Below are 19,462 nucleotides of genomic sequence, written 5' to 3'. Positions count from 1 at the left end.
AATTAAAGCAAATTTTAGTATGATGTAAAACACATACATTGACACATAATGTGGTGGGTCCACTTGATTTTACAGGAAAATAATTGGTGTGCGAGAAAAATCTTTTTTCATGCCCCTTGTAGACTGATCTAAGGGAAAGGAGCTGGATTTGCCTGAATGATCTATTTATTTTACCTGCGAGTCTACCCCTCCAAAGTTTGTGCCCCAGCTGCTTATTTAGTGGTACTTTAGTTTGTCAGTATTATGTATGTGCATGTTGTCTAAAAAATAAAATTTGAAGATGCTCGCAGTGATATATGATGTGCCAGTTTATGGATACACATGCAACAGACTCGGCATCAATTGCAAGTCAACGGTGCCACAGGCCCGGAGTCGATCAAGCAAATCGTTCGCAGCACACATTTGTGACAGAACAACATATGTCACATGAAATGTCATGCAAGAAAGAGTTGAAAATATTGCGCAGTTAATAAAACGCCTACGCCGTTAATACATGGGTTCATACACTCGATCTCATCGGTATTAGGTACTCGCCTGTTGATTGCTTCCTGGCACAGAAATACTCGGCACAGCATCAGGCTTCAACGTCTTTCTACTGTGGCCTTTATAGAAGCATGATGCTTCAAAGTGCAATGAACAGATTCGATGACTTCCTTTTAGATTAGCAAGTACAACTCCGGCTGCAGTGATCCACCTGTTCAGCAATCCCCTATTACTGAAAGGAAACCTGCAAATAAAAACGCCCCTCAGCACGTTCATTGTCTTTTCTTTGTACTTCGCAGACAAAGCGACAGGTAACAAGAAAAGTACTGTACTGCGATGTTTCTCAAATATAAACGATTACGATACATCACGACAGCTGTCTACTCCCGTGGTATTCAACAAGAAGATACACTCGTTTACTCACATGTGAAGAGAGATGCCAGAGCCTTTAAGGGCTTTGGTATTGCACAAAAGACACGAAGGTGCCATCGCGTCAACCGATGTTGCGCGATCGCACGTCAAACCTAAACTGTACCAAACGAAACTACCAGGCACACAAGAACACAAACAAAAGGAATTCGAAACCGAAACTCGCGTCATCCTTTATTGCATGAATGCGTACATCATCATTTACATAAGTCACGCACTTAGCAAGCGCTTTCTCTAAACTTAATATGAAAGCATCACCTTCATTATAAAATCACCTTCAGCATCAAATATGCGTTTTTAAATGACAAAGCATAAGGTAACCTGTACTTGTTTTCAGCCCTTTCAATAGCAACTGCGCTGGCCACATTGACCAGTAGCAACAGGGCGGCGCCCTAGAGGTTCCCACTTTTCCGGCCCAGCTTTTCCTCTAGAGTTGTTCTACTAACTCTATGACGCCACTGGATTCAGCCATTCCATTGGAACGCGGGTATCCTGGGCTTGACGTTTTATGTTCGAAGTTCCAGCTTTTCGAAAAGTTGTCGAATTCCTCGCTGGCCAATTGTGGTCCGTTGGTGCTTATCAGGATTCTCGGTATTCCGTGTCTTGCAAAGTGAGACTTTAGTTTGAGTATTACTTGAGTGGAGCTCATTGATTTCAGTTGGTCAACTTCCCAAAAGTTGCTGTAGTAATCCACTGTGATCAAGAAGTTATTACCGTTCAATTCGAAAATGTCGCATCCAACTCGCTCCCATGGATAGCTTGGTTCTGGGTGAGGAGAGAGAGTTTCTCGTTGCTGGGAGTGTGCGTGCTTTTGACAAACTTCGCACCCTGCGATGAGGTCTTAATTCTGCATTCATTCCTGGCCAAAAGACACATTCACGAGCGCACCTTACACAGCTCTCGATCCCAAGATGTGATGAGTGAAGCGTTGCCTTGATGTCACCTCTCAGAGAAATTGGTACGATTACTCGTAATCCCTTGAAAATTAGGTTGTCTTCAACTGTAAGCTCATCTCTGTATGTGAAGTACATGCGCGTGTCTTGGGTTAGTTGACGCTTATCTTGTGGCCAACCTGACAAGATGATTGCTTTCAACCTTTGCAATGATTCATCTCTCTCAGTCGCAGACCGAATCTTTTGCAGGGTTTCTTTTCTCACAGGAAGGTAGTGCAAGACGTTGATGTTTTCAAGTTCTTGTTCATTGCTTTCGTTGGGAAGGAACGCACGTGACATTGCATCAGCCAAAAGCAATTCTTTGCCTGGTCTGTGCTCGATGACAATGATATATCTTTGCGTCTGAAGAATCATGCCTTGCAGTCGTCTTGGAACTTGATCCAATCGTTTCTTCAGGATCGCTTGTAGTGGCTTGTGATCGCTGATGATTTTTGTTTCTCTTCCGAATGTGTACTGGTGGAACTTGTTTAGTGCGAAGACGATAGCCAACATTTCCTTTTCAATTTGTGCATAGCGGCTTTCTGTCGGTGTAAGTGCTCTGCTGGCGAACGAGATTGGCTGTCCGTCTTGAAGAGCTGCTCCGAGTCCAAGATCGCTTGCATCACACTGAATTTCCAACTGCTTTCGTGAGTCGAAGTAGGCCAGAATTGGAGCACTTGTCACAGCGTCTTTTGCCTTTTGAAATGCTTCTTGCGGTTTTCTCCTGTGCCATGGTGTATCCTTGACAGTGAGCTTCCTCAATGGCTCTAATACACGCGAGACTTTCGGCAAGAATCTGGAGAGATAGTTGATCATTCCGCAGAAGCGTTGTATTCCCTGGACGTCGACTGGCTTTGGCATTTGTTCAATTGCCTTGACTTTATTTGGATCAACTTTTAGTCCTTCTTTTGTCAGCAGGTGTCCCAGGAAGACAGTTGATGAGGCTCTGAGCTGAGTTGCTGAGTTTTTTCTTTGTTGAGACGAATTCCAATTTGTCGGCATCGCTGGAGTAGACTCTCTAATTTCTTGTCATGATCTTTGACAGCATCTTTTTCAGTTTCGCCCACTCCATAGACAAGAATGTCGTCTGCAACGCAGAGAACTCCGCAAAGTCCTTCAAGTGCCACTTGAAGTCTTTTCTGCAAAATTTCGCTGTTTACCGCAAGTCCAAAGGGGAGGCGGAGCCATCGATAACGACCTTTTGGTGTTTGAAATGTGGTCATAAAACTTGACTCATTATCGAGAGAACATTGCCAGTAGCCTTCCCGCAAGTCTAGTTTTGAGAAGATTTTTGCTTTGGCAAGACGGGTAGGACATCATCGAGGATGGGCAATGTGTGACGTTCTCGTTCGAGAGCCTCGTTCAGTGCTTGTGGGTCAATGCATATTTGCATTCCGCCATTTTTTTTGGTTGCGACAACCAATCTGCTCACCCACTGCGATGGCTCTGCTACACTTTTAATGACACCTCTTTTTTCCAGACTTGCCAATGTTTGTTCTAATTGCGGTTCAATGCTGATAGGCACTCTGCAACATGTTATCGCTTTCGGAAGCATATCTGGCTTGGTCACCAAGTGTACTTTTCCCGGGAGTGTTCCTAGAGCGTCACCAAAAACATCTGGGTATTTTTCCACTGTGTGATGAGTGAAATTTTGTTCTGGAATTTCGTCGATTCCAGCCACAAGGTTATAGTCTATGCTTATTAGACCCATTTTCTCAGCTGTCGATCTTCCGATGAGAGGAGTGAAGTCATCTTTAACCACTATGAATTCCACAGAATGTCTCTGTCCGTTTGCGGTTGTAACATCTAGTTGCGCCTTGCCTGAACAGTGAACTTTGCTTCCATTCCACGTTCGCAGTGTTGTTGTGCACGGTTGTATTTGCTGTTGCTTGACGTGTCTAGCCGGGATGACGTCAACAGCTTCACCGCTGCCCACTTGAAACTTTACTTGTGTTCCTTTCACTCTCAGAAATGTGTGAACTGAGCTTGCTTTGTGGCTTTGAACTGCCAGTATGTTTTCATCCTCGCAATCTACTGCCAGGCCAGCAATTACCTTGCTGCTTTTACAAACTGCCGCAAAGTTATTTCGCTTTTTGCACTTGCTGCATGTTTGGTTCCAAGCTGAGCATGTTTCTCTTTTGCGCTCGTGGCCACCACCGCAATACCTGCATTTTGGTACGTTAGCTTTTTGTGGTTTTCCTTTCACGCTTTTCGAGTTGGCATTGGTGCGATGGACGTATTTCTTCACTGCGTGCACTCTCTGGCTGCTTGATGGTGTACCGTCTTTATATGCCTTCATTTGAATTTTCGTGGCATCGTGTGCTCGACACACCTTTTCAACCTTCTCTAGGGTCGGATCGTCTAACTTGAGAATGTCTGCACGGGCCTTTTCGTCATAGATACCACAGACGATCTGGTCGCGGAACATTTTTTCTCTTTCGTTTCCGAATCCACAATCGCGCGCCTTGAGCTTCAAGTCTGTTACGAAGCTGTCGAACTGCTCTTCCTCCCGTTGCATGCGAGTTCGGAAGACGTATCGCGAGTACAGCTCGTTGTGCTTCGGTAAGAAATGCGCGTCGAGGAGGCTGATGACATATGCATAGTTCAATTCTGGGTTTGGCCTTTCCTCAGTCGATCCCCCGAAGTCCAAAGTGTTGTAGATATCAAGCAGTGAAGAACCACCGACGGTCAAAAGAAGTGCTACTTGCCGGTCAGATGGTGCTCTCGCTGTGTTAGTTGCTTTGAGATACAGCGTGAAGCTCTGCTTGAAGGCTCGCCATTGTTCCGCAGCGTTTTCTCTGGAGTCGAATTTCGCAGGTGCAGGAATCTTCTCCATTGCTGATGGGCTGACGTTAGAACTATAGTCGGATACAACTTTAGAAAAAAGGGGAGGCCCCACCCAGATGACCGAAGCGGCGAAGTCACCGGCCGTCCGGCGCATGACGTCGGTCCAGAGTGCGCGCCCATTGGTGAATGCTCGTGTGCACCCGCCTCGGAGGTGTAAACGTCCCCTTTTTTCTAAAGTTGTATCCGACTATAGTTCACTTCTGACACCATGTTTCGTTATGTCTCGTATAGTGGACGATAGAACACTGGACTTTTGTTAACGGAGGTTAACTGGATTTATTAAGCATGGAGTACACAGGAATGGGTGTGGTTACATGGAGGTACAGAGAGTAGAGTGTCTTGAGACGGGGCGGCGGCCGACCAGCAGGAGAGGTGCGGGAGAGCCAGACGCAACTTGATATGTCGTCTGCTCAGAGTTCATAGAGGAGGAGGGCTGCCGCGGCGGTGGGAGCGGAGGTTTCAGAAGGGGCGCGTGGCCAGCACGTGCTAGTGTTCCTGTATATGCTCCTGCAGGGAGCAGAGTTGCGCATAGGTCCGGCGTCGTGATCCAGCTCTGCAGCGAAGCCAGTCCTCGTGCGCGCAGGTGCCAAATGCCGCGCGGTGTTCCGCCTTTTTCTCTAGTGGTCGCGAGCTACAAGCGCCAATTGTTCGCAGGCGCTTAGCAAAGGGCACTTCTTAATACAGGCTTCGCTCGAACGAGTCATTCGTGCAGTCGGAGGGGGTGGGCTTCCAACCAACCGAAACTTTGTATGTACCTATGTAAACACGCATATACAAACACACACATGAACGTGCAAATAGGGGGTAGGACCGCCTTCGATTCCCCAAAATAAGATACTCCCGTGGCTCGAACAGCTCCAAAGTTCGCTCGCAAACGCGCAGTACGTTGCCACAAAACGCGGTGCAATGATTTTCAGCATGCATATGAAGTTGTCTTATCACTGTCAGAAAGCAAGAAATGTTTTAAAGAGTGTTTAAAACTTCACACATGTAAGGTGGACACTTAGCGCATTTTGGCTGCCGAAACTAGCCGATTAATGACCGTCGCCAAGAAAGCTTTCGTGCCTGCAGTTATGTCAGTGACCGTTAACAGAGCGTCATTTATCACTAACCATCGTTCACAACAGCTGCACGTTTTCGATACATGCGGTGCAGACACAGATTTAAGCGCATTTCAAATGTTCACATGCGCAAATTTTAAGCAAAGCTTACTTTTACGATTCATTCATACCGCAGACTAATCAGCTATACAGTAGCACCAAATCTGCAAGTAGAAAAAGATTCAAGATGCAAGAGCTTCTAGATCAAATTTATTTCATACAAGGGAATGCATGAACGGCTACTGACAGCAGGCCAAGTGTGCTGGTTCTTGGAACCTTGGGGGCAGAATTCAAAGAAACTGGAAAGGCAACAAGCTATTAAGAGTAACAACAGGTTACTTTTATTGCACTAATCACATCAAGATCGCAAACTTGCAGAGCAATTATTCACACAGTGCAGACTGTAACCTGACAACACATTTTTCTTTATATCTTACCACTCGGAGAAAAGCCAGTAGTTGAAGACACTCTATCAAATCAATGAAATCACTGAAGCAGTTTTTGGCCAAAAAGCCAGGCTACAAAGCCTTGTGACCTATCGCATCAGAGGCAAGGAAATTTTACGTCATTGAACAGTGCATTCACTCCACTCCCGCCAACAGGAAACAGCATTCACCAAAGCACAACGTAGATTTCTAGCGTGTTTAAATGAACGACAAGTTTTTGTTCTACTGGCCGATACATGATGCTCACAAGCTAGCAAACATACAATTGCGGTTTAGCTTCTATGGCAGCAATTAGTTAACAAAATGAATAAGCCTGTGCACTTCAAGACAATAAATTGACTAGAATCAATTTTACTGTTCTCAAAAATTCACACGGAGAAGGAATATATTACAATTATCACAGCTCGAGAGCTAAATATGCATATGCCAACTTAGCACCCGTTTTATCCTTGTTCCCTTGTGTGCTGTCTGGAAAGATGTCCTAGCTCTTCAGAAATTGCGGTTGACGAGAGAGGTACATATCATTCATTTCAATTTTAAACTCTAAAGGGTGCATTCAAAGTCAAGAAGCCCAGACTTGTTAGCCACAACACTCTCACTATAGTATCAGTGTGTCTCCAGCTAGTTTGCTTGGCTGAAGCATTTACTCCTATGGCTGACTTCCGTGCGGTTTGTGCAATGTGGTGCGCTGCACCCCGTCATACTGGAATACAAGTGCCAGTACGATGTGTTTCGCATCACTTCACCAAGTTCCTTGACTTCACATCGTCGAATACCGTACCTGAAACCCGCAGCTGCTCCTCTCAACGCACGATCCACGGTCCGCTGATTGCAATGGCGATGGCACTGACGGAAACGACTAATTCGCATGAGTCGGCGATGCGCCCGTAAAGTTGGCTTCGCAGCGACGCGGATCATTTGACGTCATTTTTCGCGCTCGACCAATAGCGGTGCGAGCGGCGCCGGAAAAGGTATGCGCAACTCTGCTCCCTGCGGGAGCATATACAGGAACACTAGCACGTGCGGGATCGTGGCGCCATCTCTTGAGCCTTCTTGTCACAGTGTCACCATGCAATGCGTGCGAGCTTTGACAAGCAAGTTGATAGGTTGTTTTCGGCGGGGTCCCCAAGCACGGTTATCACAGCAGCGGCTGAAGCGATCTTGCAAAAAATCAAAGGTGCCACGGTCACGAAAGCGTGCGCACAAGAAAAACTAGCTGCGAAGCCGGAAGTGGTTCCGTATGTACATAGGATAGCCCACAATATGAAAAAGGTGGCAAACAGACATGGCGTGCCAGTCGTGTTTTCGGCTCCTCGAAAACAAGCTCAGCTCTGCGCCCGCGTCGCGAGCCAGGGTACGAGGAGCAACTGCACCAAAAAACATAGAAAGCAGTTTGTAAAGTGCTGCACCGCTGTGGTATATGAAATACATGAATACTTTGTTTAGCGCACAACGACACACATAAGAAAGACGACAGGACAAGGGACAAAGCGCCTTGTCCTGTCGTCTTTCTTGTGTGTGTCGTTTTGCGCTAAACAAAGCATTCATGGATTCGCACCAACTAGCCCGCCAACGCATTATATGAAATACCTTTGACCTGCGGGAAAACCTGTGTGGGCCTAACGGGCAGATGCGTGAATGAGCGTGCAGCTGAGCATGTGTGGTCGCTGAAAGAAGGAGGTGCGCATCTTTCGCAACATTGCGCAACTTGCACTGCGTGTGACCGAGCGGCAGAACATTCGCCACGAAAACAATGCCAGTACTGCAAGAAGTGTGAACCACGGTTCGGAGAGATAAAGATTCTTGGCAGAAGCAGGGAAACAAAGGCACGTGAGGTTTTGGAAGCATTCCATATAAAGAAAGGAGGAAAAAACTGTGTTACTGATACTTCCGTGACCCTCTTCAAAAGCGAAATGTGCTATCTAGAACGTTCATGGTTCATTGCTTTATTCCTTCATTGCTTTACTATCTAGAACGGTTTGGCAGATCATGCATTATGGTCACTGTGCGCATGTCTGTGATTTTCTTTCTATTTGCTGATTTTTCCGTGAATAAAGATAGATGAAGTTGGCGCTTGTCCTGTGTCATTCTCCCCACTTGTGATCGTCTTAGCTGGCGCTGTTCCTTCCTAATTCAAGTATGCACCATCTAGCCCTAATGAATGCTGTCCTGAAGAGAATTTCCTTTCGAGGTCCCAAAGTTGGGAGGTTTGATTAACATATATGGGTATCGACAGGAAAGAGATAAGAATGTAGCCCAATATGTTCCCTGGCTTATTTATAGCTTTAACAGAAGTTTAAATTTGCACAGGTATGAAAGCATACTGACTGACAAGTTAGCATTTTTTTCACTTGGTTTTACATCGTAGGTCGACACCTCTGAGAAGGCTTCCTTGCAAGCTCGTGCAGCAAGACTTGCCTCTAAGCAGCAAAAGCGAGCAAAGGAGATGAAAAGCCTGCAGCAGTCAAGGTGGCATTTTCAAAAAGAGAATGCTAAACTGAAATCTGTTCTGAAAAGACAAAACACACAATATATTTTATTCAGAGAACAGGTTTCTGTGCTTGATATTCTTGGTGCTGCAAATCAGTTGTTTTTGCAACAACGAATGGGTAAGCAGACAAGAAAACAAACACCAACAGAGTGCTTGCTTAAGCCGAGATATTTTCCTCTCACTTTAAACTTCACTCTGAACAGGCATACAGGTACACGAGGAAAGTGTTTGATGCATGTTTGCCACATCCTTGAATTTAGGCAATTGGACCATAGTGTTAATAGAAAAGCAGGATTTTCCAAGGAGGGTGTAAGTGCACTTAAGTTGCTCAAAGAATAGCAAGCGAGACCATCAAAATATGTGGAGCCTTGTAGTTGACAAGATGTCCATTAAACAGCAGGTAGTGTGGCAAGAGGGACATTTTGAAAGCTATACGGACATGAGCATGAGCCGCTATCGTTGTGCTATAATTGTAGCCTGTTTTTGTGGGCACAGGTTCACCCAATAAAAGTTAGTTTTGTCTTTCACAGTAGTGCGTATTGCTACTGTGTTCTTCAACGTCACCACCACGTGACATCTGGTGGAGGTGCTTTACGTTCATGTACCGGACGCCCCCGACAAGCCGTAATTCAAGCCTGGACCGCAAAGAGAACACAAACGTAGTCCCGGGCCATCGAGCAAGCCGCCGTCTTCAACAGCTGCCCCCAGAGCACGGACTTCTACCTCAGAAGACCAAGAAGATTGTGGCCAAGGCAACCCCAATGGCAGCCCCAGCGTCCCCCATCGTGCTGCAGCAGCCCAGGGAACCACCGACGCTCCGCAGTTCCACATTTGAGGACCCGTAAAGCTGGCTGGAAACGTATGAGAGGGTCGCTACGTTTAACAGCTGGGCAAGCGACGACAAGCTGCGACATGTCTGTTTTGCATTGGAGGACGCCGCCAGGACGTGGTTCGAGAATGGAGAAGCCACCTTGACGACGTGGGACCTGTTCCGAAGCGGTTTCCTGCAAACATTTACAAGCGTCGTGCGAAAAGGGCGAGCCCAAGCTCTACTGGAGACCAGAGCGCAGCTACCGAATGAGACGATCGCCATCTTCACTGTGGAAATTACCCGTCTGTTCCGCCACGCCGACCCGGACACGTCAGAGGAGAAGAAAGTCCGCCTACTGATGCGTGGTGTAAAGGAGGAACATTTCGCCCGAATGGTAAAAAGCCCACCGAAGACCGTTGACGAGTTTCTTTGTGAGGCGACGAACATCGAGAAGACACTGGAATTGCGGAACCGGCAATTCGACCGACGCACCAAGCCAACAAGCTACGCCGGCGTTCAATCAGTGGCCACCGACGACCTGCGCGAGACCATCCGGGCAGTCGTACGAGAGGAGCTTCAGAAGATCTTCCTTTCATCGCAACCTCAAGTGGCCTCAATCGCCGAAGTTGTCAAAGAAGAAGTCCAGCGATCGCTCAGAGTTCTCGAGGTACAGTCACGATCATCGCAGCCCCAGCCAGAAGCGACGACCTACGCCGCCGTCGCCCGCCGTCAAGGTCCGCCTGCACGACAGCGCCAGGGCCCTGTAACGCCGCAATGCCGTCGACCACTGCCGCCGCCCCCCGCACGCCCACCCGTCGCCCAGCGCAGCTACCCGAGGAAGCAGACGTTTGCCGCGCTCCTGACCACCGCCCGCTCTGCTAGCACTGCGGGGAAGCCGGCCATGTGTACCGCTGATGCCCATACCGCGACTTGGGACTGAGAGGGTTCGCCGTCAACGCGCCGCGTCCGCAGCTTGGGGAGCGCCCACGTGACATCGCCGATTACCTAGCCGCCACTCAGTACAACTCTCGACGACCGTCCCGTTCGCCGTCACCAGGCCGCTACCTGTCGCCGCAGCGCCGTCCATACACTGGCCCAGCCCGGGGCGGGTCAACGAGCCCATATTTTTGCGTGTCTTGTATTCTGGTTTATTTCTGAATTTATCAAGCAGCAGTCTCATGATGCTAAAGTGACTTATGTAATGGCAGTCAGCTTTTGTTTTGCAGAAAAACAACGCATTTCCTGACCCATTGTTTGACACCCCCTCACTCGCATAATTTTGCAGAGTATTCTACCTATAATGACTTGCTTGACCTCCACTAAAGAGTCTTGCATATTCAAATACGACTCTTTCCTTAAAATCATTCGACACTTCTCTTAATTTCTGTACCTTGGGCTTCTGATAATCTGCATTCACCATTTTTGCTTGTTTCTGACTAGAAATTTCTTCTTTAGTTCAGAGCTTAAATTTTACCTTTGGAACACACGGAAGGGCTTGCCATTGCATATCTGCATAAAAGGGAAACATGTTTCATTAAAGGTTTGCAAAATCCAATTGAAGATTGATGAATGCAGCTTGCAGTGTGATATGATTGAATGAGCCATAAAAGTAACTCATCTCACTTGGTAAATTAAAGCATATATTAGTGTGATGTACAAGATACGTCACACTGAGGTGGTGGGTTCTCTTGCTTATACAGCAAAATAATCGGTGCGCGATAAAAAATTATTTTTGCATACCCCTTGTACACACTGATTTAAGGAAAATGAGCTGGAGCTGTCCACATGATCTACTTATTTTACCTATATATGTATACGAGTATGGTCAACAAAAATGTGTCCCAGCTGCTTAGTGGTATTTGAGATTGTCAGTATCGCATATGTGCTTGTTGTCTAAAATAATTGAATTTTGAAAGTGTTCGCAGGGATCTGATGTGCATATTTGCAGTTTATGGATACACGTAAAAGATTCAGCATCAAGTGCAAGTGAACGGTCCCACAGGCCCGGAGTGGATCATGCAAATAGATTCGCTGCACAAATTTGTGACCAGAAAAGATATTCCACATGAAATGGCATGCAAGGAAGTGTTGAAAATATTGCACAGTTAATAAAACGCCTACGCATATTAATATGTGGGTTGATGCACTCGTTATGCAAAACGGAGGTGAGGCGTGCAGACAGGACAAAAGAGTAGAGTATTTACAAGCAAACAATACCAGCGCCACCCACTTCTCTACTCTTGTGTCCTGTCTGCACGCCTCACCTCTGTTTTGCATAATGAATCCTTGCCAACTAGCTCAGCTTTCTGTCGTTCTAAGTCTCGATGCACTCGATTTCGTCAGCATTAGGCACTCGCCTCTTGATTTATTTATATGTTTATTTATTTATTTATTTATTTGTTTATTGTACATACTTTCAAGGCCGGCAGGCACAACAGAAAGGAGTGGTAGAGTACATTATTTGCAGAACGAGAGAAAAATAAAAAAAATAATGAAGGAACTATAAGGCACTTTGAACAGCAAGCTTGAAATTGGTGCTGTCACAAATGGTGACTAAGGAGGCGGGAAGGCGGTTCCATGCAGTGGCGGTTCTTGGTAAGAATGAAGAATGGTATAAATTAGTGCCGCAAGTTGGCACTTCAACTTTGTGTTGATGATCGATGCGAGATGAGATGTAACTGGGTCTGGTGAAGAGATTTTCTTTCAGGAAGGGATTGAGGTAGTATATTTTATGAAAAAGACAAAGGCGAGAATGCTTGCGATGTAGTGAAAGGTCAGGTAGATCTAATCTTTTTTTCATGGATGTTACGCTAGAATGACGTGAATAATTAGAGAAGATAAAGCGCGCTGCACGGTTCTGAATGCTTTAAAGTGAATTAATGAGATTGGAATGAGCAGGGTCCCATATGGCACACGCATATTCTAATTCTAGCATAATACGTCGTGGCACAGAAATACTCGGCATCAGGCTATTTTTCTGCTGTGGCCTTTGTAGAAGCATGATTGTTCAAAGTGCAACAATTAAGCAGATTCTTTGAGTTGCTTGTGGCTTCGCCAGTACAATTCCGGTGCGCTGGTCCGCCTGTCCAGCAATTTCCTACTGAAGGGAAACCTGCAAATAAAAACACCGCTCTGCATGTAGAAAAATGCTCTACTGTGACTCTTCTCAAACGATTGTGATGCACCGCAAGAGCTGCCTACTCGCGTGATATTCTCAACAAGGAGATACATTCGTTTACTTACATGTGAAGGTATATGCCAGAGCACTTCGGGGCTTCGGTGGCACATAATGCACGATTGTGCCATAGCGTCCGATGTCGACGCGCGATCGCATGTCAAACCTAAACTGTACGAAACTACTACGCATCCAAAAAACAGATTCGAAACCGAAATTCGCGTCATCCTTTATTGCATGAACGCATACATCGTGATTTACATAAGTCACGGACTTAGCGATCGCTTTCTGTAAACTTAATATTAATGCACCACCTTCATAAAGCCATCAGGTATGCGTTTTTAGATGACAAAGCATAAGGTGATCTGTACTTGTTTTTAGCTCTTTCAATAGTAATTGCGCTGGCCACATTGACCAGTAGCAACAAGGCGGCGCCCTAGAGGTTCGAGTGTGACTGTTTTCACAACAAATCCGTGCAGGGGCGGAGCCTCGCATCGATGACGTATCACCATTTTCTTTTCTTTTCTCCCTCTGTTTGGCGGCGCGGTCGGTGGGCGGCGCTTCAGTTCGGATCAGCTCACTCCATCGCGGCTAGATACTTTTCAGTTGTAAAACTCCGCCTGGGAGCGGCGCGAGAAGGTGACCCTCTGCCGTCTCCTCTCGCGAGGTGGCGCTGCCGCCATGGTTTCGGTTTGAAGTTTAGTGTTAGAAAATCAGGTGTTATGGTATTCAATGAAAACAGTGAACAGACAGTGGAGATACAGGGCCACGAAATACCTAGGGTAACAGAATATTAATACCTTGGTATATGGATAAACGAAGGCAATGGATATATGGAAACACAGGAAAAAACCATAACAGTAAAGGGGAAGAGAAATGCAGCCATAATGAAGCACAGAGCGCTATGGGGATACAATAGGTACGAGGTCCTCCGAGGTATGTGGAAAGGTGTAATGGTTCCAGGACTTACTTTTGGAAATGCGGTTGTTTGCTATAAATCAGGGGTACAATCAGGACTCGACGGGAACCAAAGGTCAGTGGGTCGCCTCGCATTGGGCGCTCACGGGCAGACTACAAATGAAGCTGTGCAGGGCGATATGGGCTGGACTAGTTTTGAAGTGAGGGAAGCTCGCAGTAAAATTGAGTATGAAGAACGGCTGAGGAATATGGAAGAAAGTAAATGGGCTGGGACAGTGTTCAGGTATCTGTACAGGAAAAACATTGATTCACAGTGGAGGAAAAGAACTAGGAAGCTTACCAGCAAGTATGCGGCCTGTAGGGTGGACAACACAACAAAGGTCAAGCGGAAAGTCAGAGAAGCTGAATTAATCTCATGGGTGACGGCAATGGAAAAGAAACCTGCCATGAGTAACTACTTAAGAGGAAAAAACGAAATCAGGAAAGAAACCATTTATGATAACTCAAAGGGAAGCTCATTACTTGTCGAAGGGAGATCAGGATGCCTTAGAACACGCACCTATAAAGCGAGATATAAGAAGGAAGAAGAAGCATGCGCTTGCTGTGGTAAAGCTAGGGAAACCACGGAGCATGTTTTATTAGAATGCGAAGACGTCTACCCAGCGGTCGATTTAGGCACCACTGGCCTCCTTGAAGCCCTTGGGTTCAGAGGGAGCAGTGGTAAAGCAAACATGTCCGCAATAGACATTAGTAAGAGGCCACTGGAGGATTGGTGGAAGAAAAATATGGAAACGACAAAAGACGGAGACGTACAAAAGCACAGTTCACAATAGGGGATCAGAAAATTTGGGCGTGGTAGTTCATAGTGTTTTTTGTCTTTTTTCATTATTTAACCTAGGTAGAATATTAGGCAGTATAGTAGCAAGAGCTTGGTGGCGCAACCCACCGCCCCGTTCCAAAGGGGACGCTCATAACATCCATCCATCCAGCCCGGTTGGCTGCTGAAGCTTCCCAAAGCAGCAGCGCGCCGCCGACTCAATGCCACAATTTTTTTTGTTTGCTGCACTTCGTGGCGCTAAATATTCAAAGAATAGCCTTTTTACATTGTGCACTCTGTAAAAAGCAGCTAATAGGCGAATGAAGAGGACAGTGAGGCTTCTCGTTAGTGGAATGTTTTATGTACACATGAAAAAAAGAATAGGACCAGTACAACGCCAGATTGATGAATCTAAGCATTATGCATCGATATTCACAAAAGACGCGCTTTCTTGGTTGCTACAGCTACCTTGTGACTGCTTTCTAGTCGACAGTTTGCATCCCTGGAGTAAAACTGCATCCGCATAACAATGAAGAAATTCAGTACTTCGCACGTTAACGCGAACATATGCGCTGCACAACCAAGAAGTGGGGGGGAGCTCCCCTCTAGATAATCTAAAGTCTTCTAAAAATTCTAAAAATTAATCTGCAGAAAACTAAAGTAATGCTTAACAGTCTCGGAAGAGAACAGCAATTTACAATAGGCAGCGAGGCACTGGAAGTCGTAAGGGAATACATCTACTTAGGGCAGGTATATGACGGCGGATCCGGATCATGAGGCGGAAATAATCAGAAGAATAAGAATGGGCTGGGGTGCATTTGGCAGGCATTCTCAGATCATGAACAGCAGGTTGCCAAACCTTCCAAGATATCTCTCCGCAAAGGCCTGCCTCCTCCAGGGAAGCCGACACACTTTTGTTAGCAGTCTTCATAAAGCCCAGCATCTTTGGCGTCGGGTGCTTTAAGGAACCTTGCTTGAGACTTCTGCACTCAACTGTCACAGCCAACTGCTGGGGTTTCAAAGCTTATGTCCATTGTGCATAGATCACATGGGGCGCCCTTTGTGACTTTACGAATAACATATCCACACAGATAATAAACAACATTGTCCCCTATGCACATTGCTCATTGCTATGCTTATTGCAAGCACATTCTGGTGAGCTGCTTCGCTCCAGGCAACTTATCAACGTCGCCTCAATGGCATTGCGAAGACTACTTTTTTTTACTTGCAGGCTTCTCTCGTCTGCTTGCATGTGTTGTTGATGCTGACGAGCACAGGTCCTGACACACCGACCACACTACCACGTAGCGCTGTTTTAACAGGTGTATACAGGCTTAGAAGGCGGAATATCTGCGTGAAGTTGGTTATAGTAGGATGGGACTCATCTCAACCGAAGGAACGCACTGGTCTAATGTATTGCTGAAAGAAACATGAGAGGGAATTTCCTAGCAAACAGTGCAATCTGAATGTAGTCACAACAAATGTGAACACTGTGCCTTACCTCCAGTGCATCTTGATGTAACTTGGCTGTCGAAACATAGAGCACACCTGGACGCGGCAGATCATCGACAATGTCTAAAGTCAACATCAGAGTTACACGCAGTGACTTTGTCGTTTGTTGTGTTGCAAAAAGCTTCAGGTTCTTTTGAATTGCATTCTGTTCTGTCAAGTTCAGCAGTTCCAAAAAATCTTTGATGACCTGACATGATTAGTGTAACAATTTTATATCCCTTAGGAAATGCGCACGAAGTTCAAAGGCGGTGGTCTGGTAAACTATTTTGACGTAGAATGCTCGCAAACATTTAATAACACAAAAAACAGGAGTGAGAACAGACAAAGTGATAGGAAGAGCGCTGCACCCTCCCTAGCTATCACTTTGTCTCTTTCTCGTGTTTTTTGTTGTTTCATTGCCGTTTCATTGTTCCATTGCAGGTATGTTTGCTCACAAGGCGAGCAGCATTTTCCTGGCACACAAATAAGAAACACGAGCAAAACGTGGCACGCTTCTGCACGCATCGGCGTCTCTGTCCACCCGCACAAACGTTGTTCGCACCACCCGCCTTCGGGCCGACAGTGTCGCGCGCGCCACCCCGCGGGCGCGACAGAAAGGGGCCAGGTGCCGCGGCGGAGTTTGACAACTGAAAGTAATCTAGTAACGATGAGCTCACTCCACCAACGTTACTAGAGTATCTAGTAGCGATGCACTCCACGTGAGCGAGAAGTTTCCGGCCCAGCTTTTCCTCTAGAGTTGTTCCACTAACTCAATACAGTGGGCGTCCTGCACTGGAGGATGGATGGATGGATGGATGGATGTTATGGGCGTCCCCTTTGGAACGGGGCGGTGGATTGCGCCACCAAGCTCTTGTTACTATGCTGCGTAATATCCTACCTAGGTTAACCAATGAAAAAGGAAAGAAAAAACACTATGAACTACCACGTCCAAATTTTCTGATCCACTATTGCGAACGGTGTTTTTGTACGTCTCCGTCTTTTGTCGTTTCCCTACTTTTCCTCCACCAATCCTCCAATCGCCTCTTACTAATGTCTATTGCGGACCTGTTTGCTCTACCACTGCTCCCGCTGAACCCAAGGGCTTCAAGGAGGCCAGTAGTGCCTAAATCGACCACTGGGTAGACGTCTTCACATTCTAATAAAATATGCTCCGTCGTTTCCCTAGCTTTACCGCAGCAAGCACATGCTTCTTCTTCCTTCTTATATCTCGCTTTATAGATGCGTGTTCTAAGGCATCCCGATCTCGCTTCGGTTTCTTCCTGATTCGTTCCTGTTCTTTCCTGATTTCGTTTTTTCCTCTTAAGTAGTTACTCATGGCAGGTTTCTTTCCATTGCCGCCACCCATGAGATTAATTCAGCCTCTCTGACTTTCCGCTTGACTTTCTTTGTTGCTGTGTTGCCCACCCCACAGGCCGCATACTTGCTGGTAAGCTTCCTAGTTCTTTTCCTCCACTGTGAATCAATGTTTTGCCTGTACAGATACCTGAACACTCTCCCAGCCCATTTACTTTCTTCCATATTCCTCAGTCGTTTCTTCATACTCAATTTTACTGCGAGCTTCCCTCACTTCAAAACTAGTCCAGCCCATATCGCCCTGCACAGCTTCATTTGTAGTCTGCCCGTGAGCGCCCAATGCGAGGCGACCCACTGACCTTTGGTTCCCGTCGAGCCCTGATTGTACCCCTGATTTAAAGCAAACAACCGCATTTCCAAAAGTAAGTCCTGGAACCATTACCCCTTTCCACATGCCTCGGAGGACCTCGTACCTATTGTATCCCCATAGCGCTCTGTGCTTCATTATGGCTGCATTTCTCTTCCCCTTGACTGTTATGTTTTTTTCCTGTTTTTCCATATATCCATTGCCTTCGTTTATCCATATACCAAGCTTTTTATATTCTGTTACCCGAGGTATTTCTTGGCCCTGTATCTCCACTGTCTGTTCACTGTTTTCATTGAATACCACAACACCTGATTTTCTAAACTGAATTTCAAACCTAAATTGCTGCCTTCCTGTCCACAGGTATTAGCCAGACGTTGCAAATAGCTTTGCTTGTTAGCGAGCAACACAATGTCGTCCGCATAAAATAAACCTGGGAGTTGCTGCTCTGTTACTGTACCTGCCTGTTTGTATGAGAGATTAAACCCGATATTACTTCCTTCTAGCGCCTTCTCCATCCTCACCATGTAGTACATGATAAACAGCAGCGGGGATAAAGGGCACCCTTGCCTCAGTCCCTTGTTGATTTGAACTTTCTCCGCGCTTCTCATCCCTTCCCATTCAACGCAAACGGTATTTGCTAGGTAAATCTCTCTCAAAAGCTGTAGACAATCGTTACCTAAGCCTTCCCCTTCCAGAATATCCCACAAAATGTTGCGGTCTACGTTGTCGTATGCTCCTGCAATGTCCAAAAAGGCCACATATACAACGGTCTGTTTTCTGCTTTTGATATTTCGATACACTGGGTAAGAACAAAGAAGTTATCATCCAAACGCCTACCTATTCCAAAGCCATTCTGAAGCTCTCCCAAAATGCCATTATTCTCTGCCCATGCTTGAAGCTTTAATTTGATTGCCTGCATATAGCCTGTATATTACCTATGTAATGGTCAACGGTCTATACGAGTGAATTCTGTCTTTCTCCCCCTTACCTTTATAAATTAAATTCATTCTACTTTGTCGCCAACTGTCTGGTATTCGTCTATCTTTTAAAGTTTTTGCACTGCTTTCACCAGAGCCTTACTTTTTGGTCCCAGTTCATTTATCAGCCTAACGGGAACCTCGTCTAGCCCTGTGGCTGTGCGCTTAGGAATTTTCTCTTGCGCTTTCTTCCAGTTTAAATTTGTCAGCACCAGCTCCTTTTCCACTTGGGTCTCTTTCATGCTCTTTTTTTCATCAAGTGCAACCTCGTAATTGCCTTGGAAGGATTCGGCTGTTGCTTTTCGGATGTAATATATTGCCGCTTCTCCTTCCAGTCTGTTTTCATCTTCGTCTAGGATATGTTGTTGTATTGTTGTTGACTTCCTGCCTAATAATTTTATGTGATTCCAAAATATTCTAGGTGCGGCCTTCTTTTTCTCACGTATTTCTAACAACTAACGTTCACTTTCACCTTTTAATTTTGCTTGCACCACTATTTTGGCAAAGACTGCTGCAACGCGGTGCTCCCCAGACGACCCCACACAGAATCGACTCCTGCAACGCACGGAAGTGACGTCACTAAATGTCAACGTCACATGCACGCGTATTTCCGTTTTTTCGAGGGCGCGCGGTTTGATTATTTGTTCGCACGTGACATTCAGTACGCATCCTGTCAGCCGCGCTTGCGGGTCGTGCTTTTCTGCTGCCGCTGGTGCTGGACCTAAGGCCTGGTTCTGCTGCATTCACGCAAGCCTTTGACATCATCCTTTTATATGCGCGAAAGCTGCTTTGCAGGGTTATTTTATATTTGCTAGCGTTATTTATATCTATTCTAATAAGTATTTTGATGGTATTTTGATTGTG

The sequence above is a fragment of the Dermacentor albipictus genome, chromosome 3 (genome assembly GCF_038994185.2).
Source record: "Dermacentor albipictus isolate Rhodes 1998 colony chromosome 3, USDA_Dalb.pri_finalv2, whole genome shotgun sequence".
Classification (NCBI taxonomy): Eukaryota; Metazoa; Arthropoda; class Arachnida; order Ixodida; family Ixodidae; genus Dermacentor; species Dermacentor albipictus.
Note: the sequence above shows the minus strand (reverse complement) of the source record.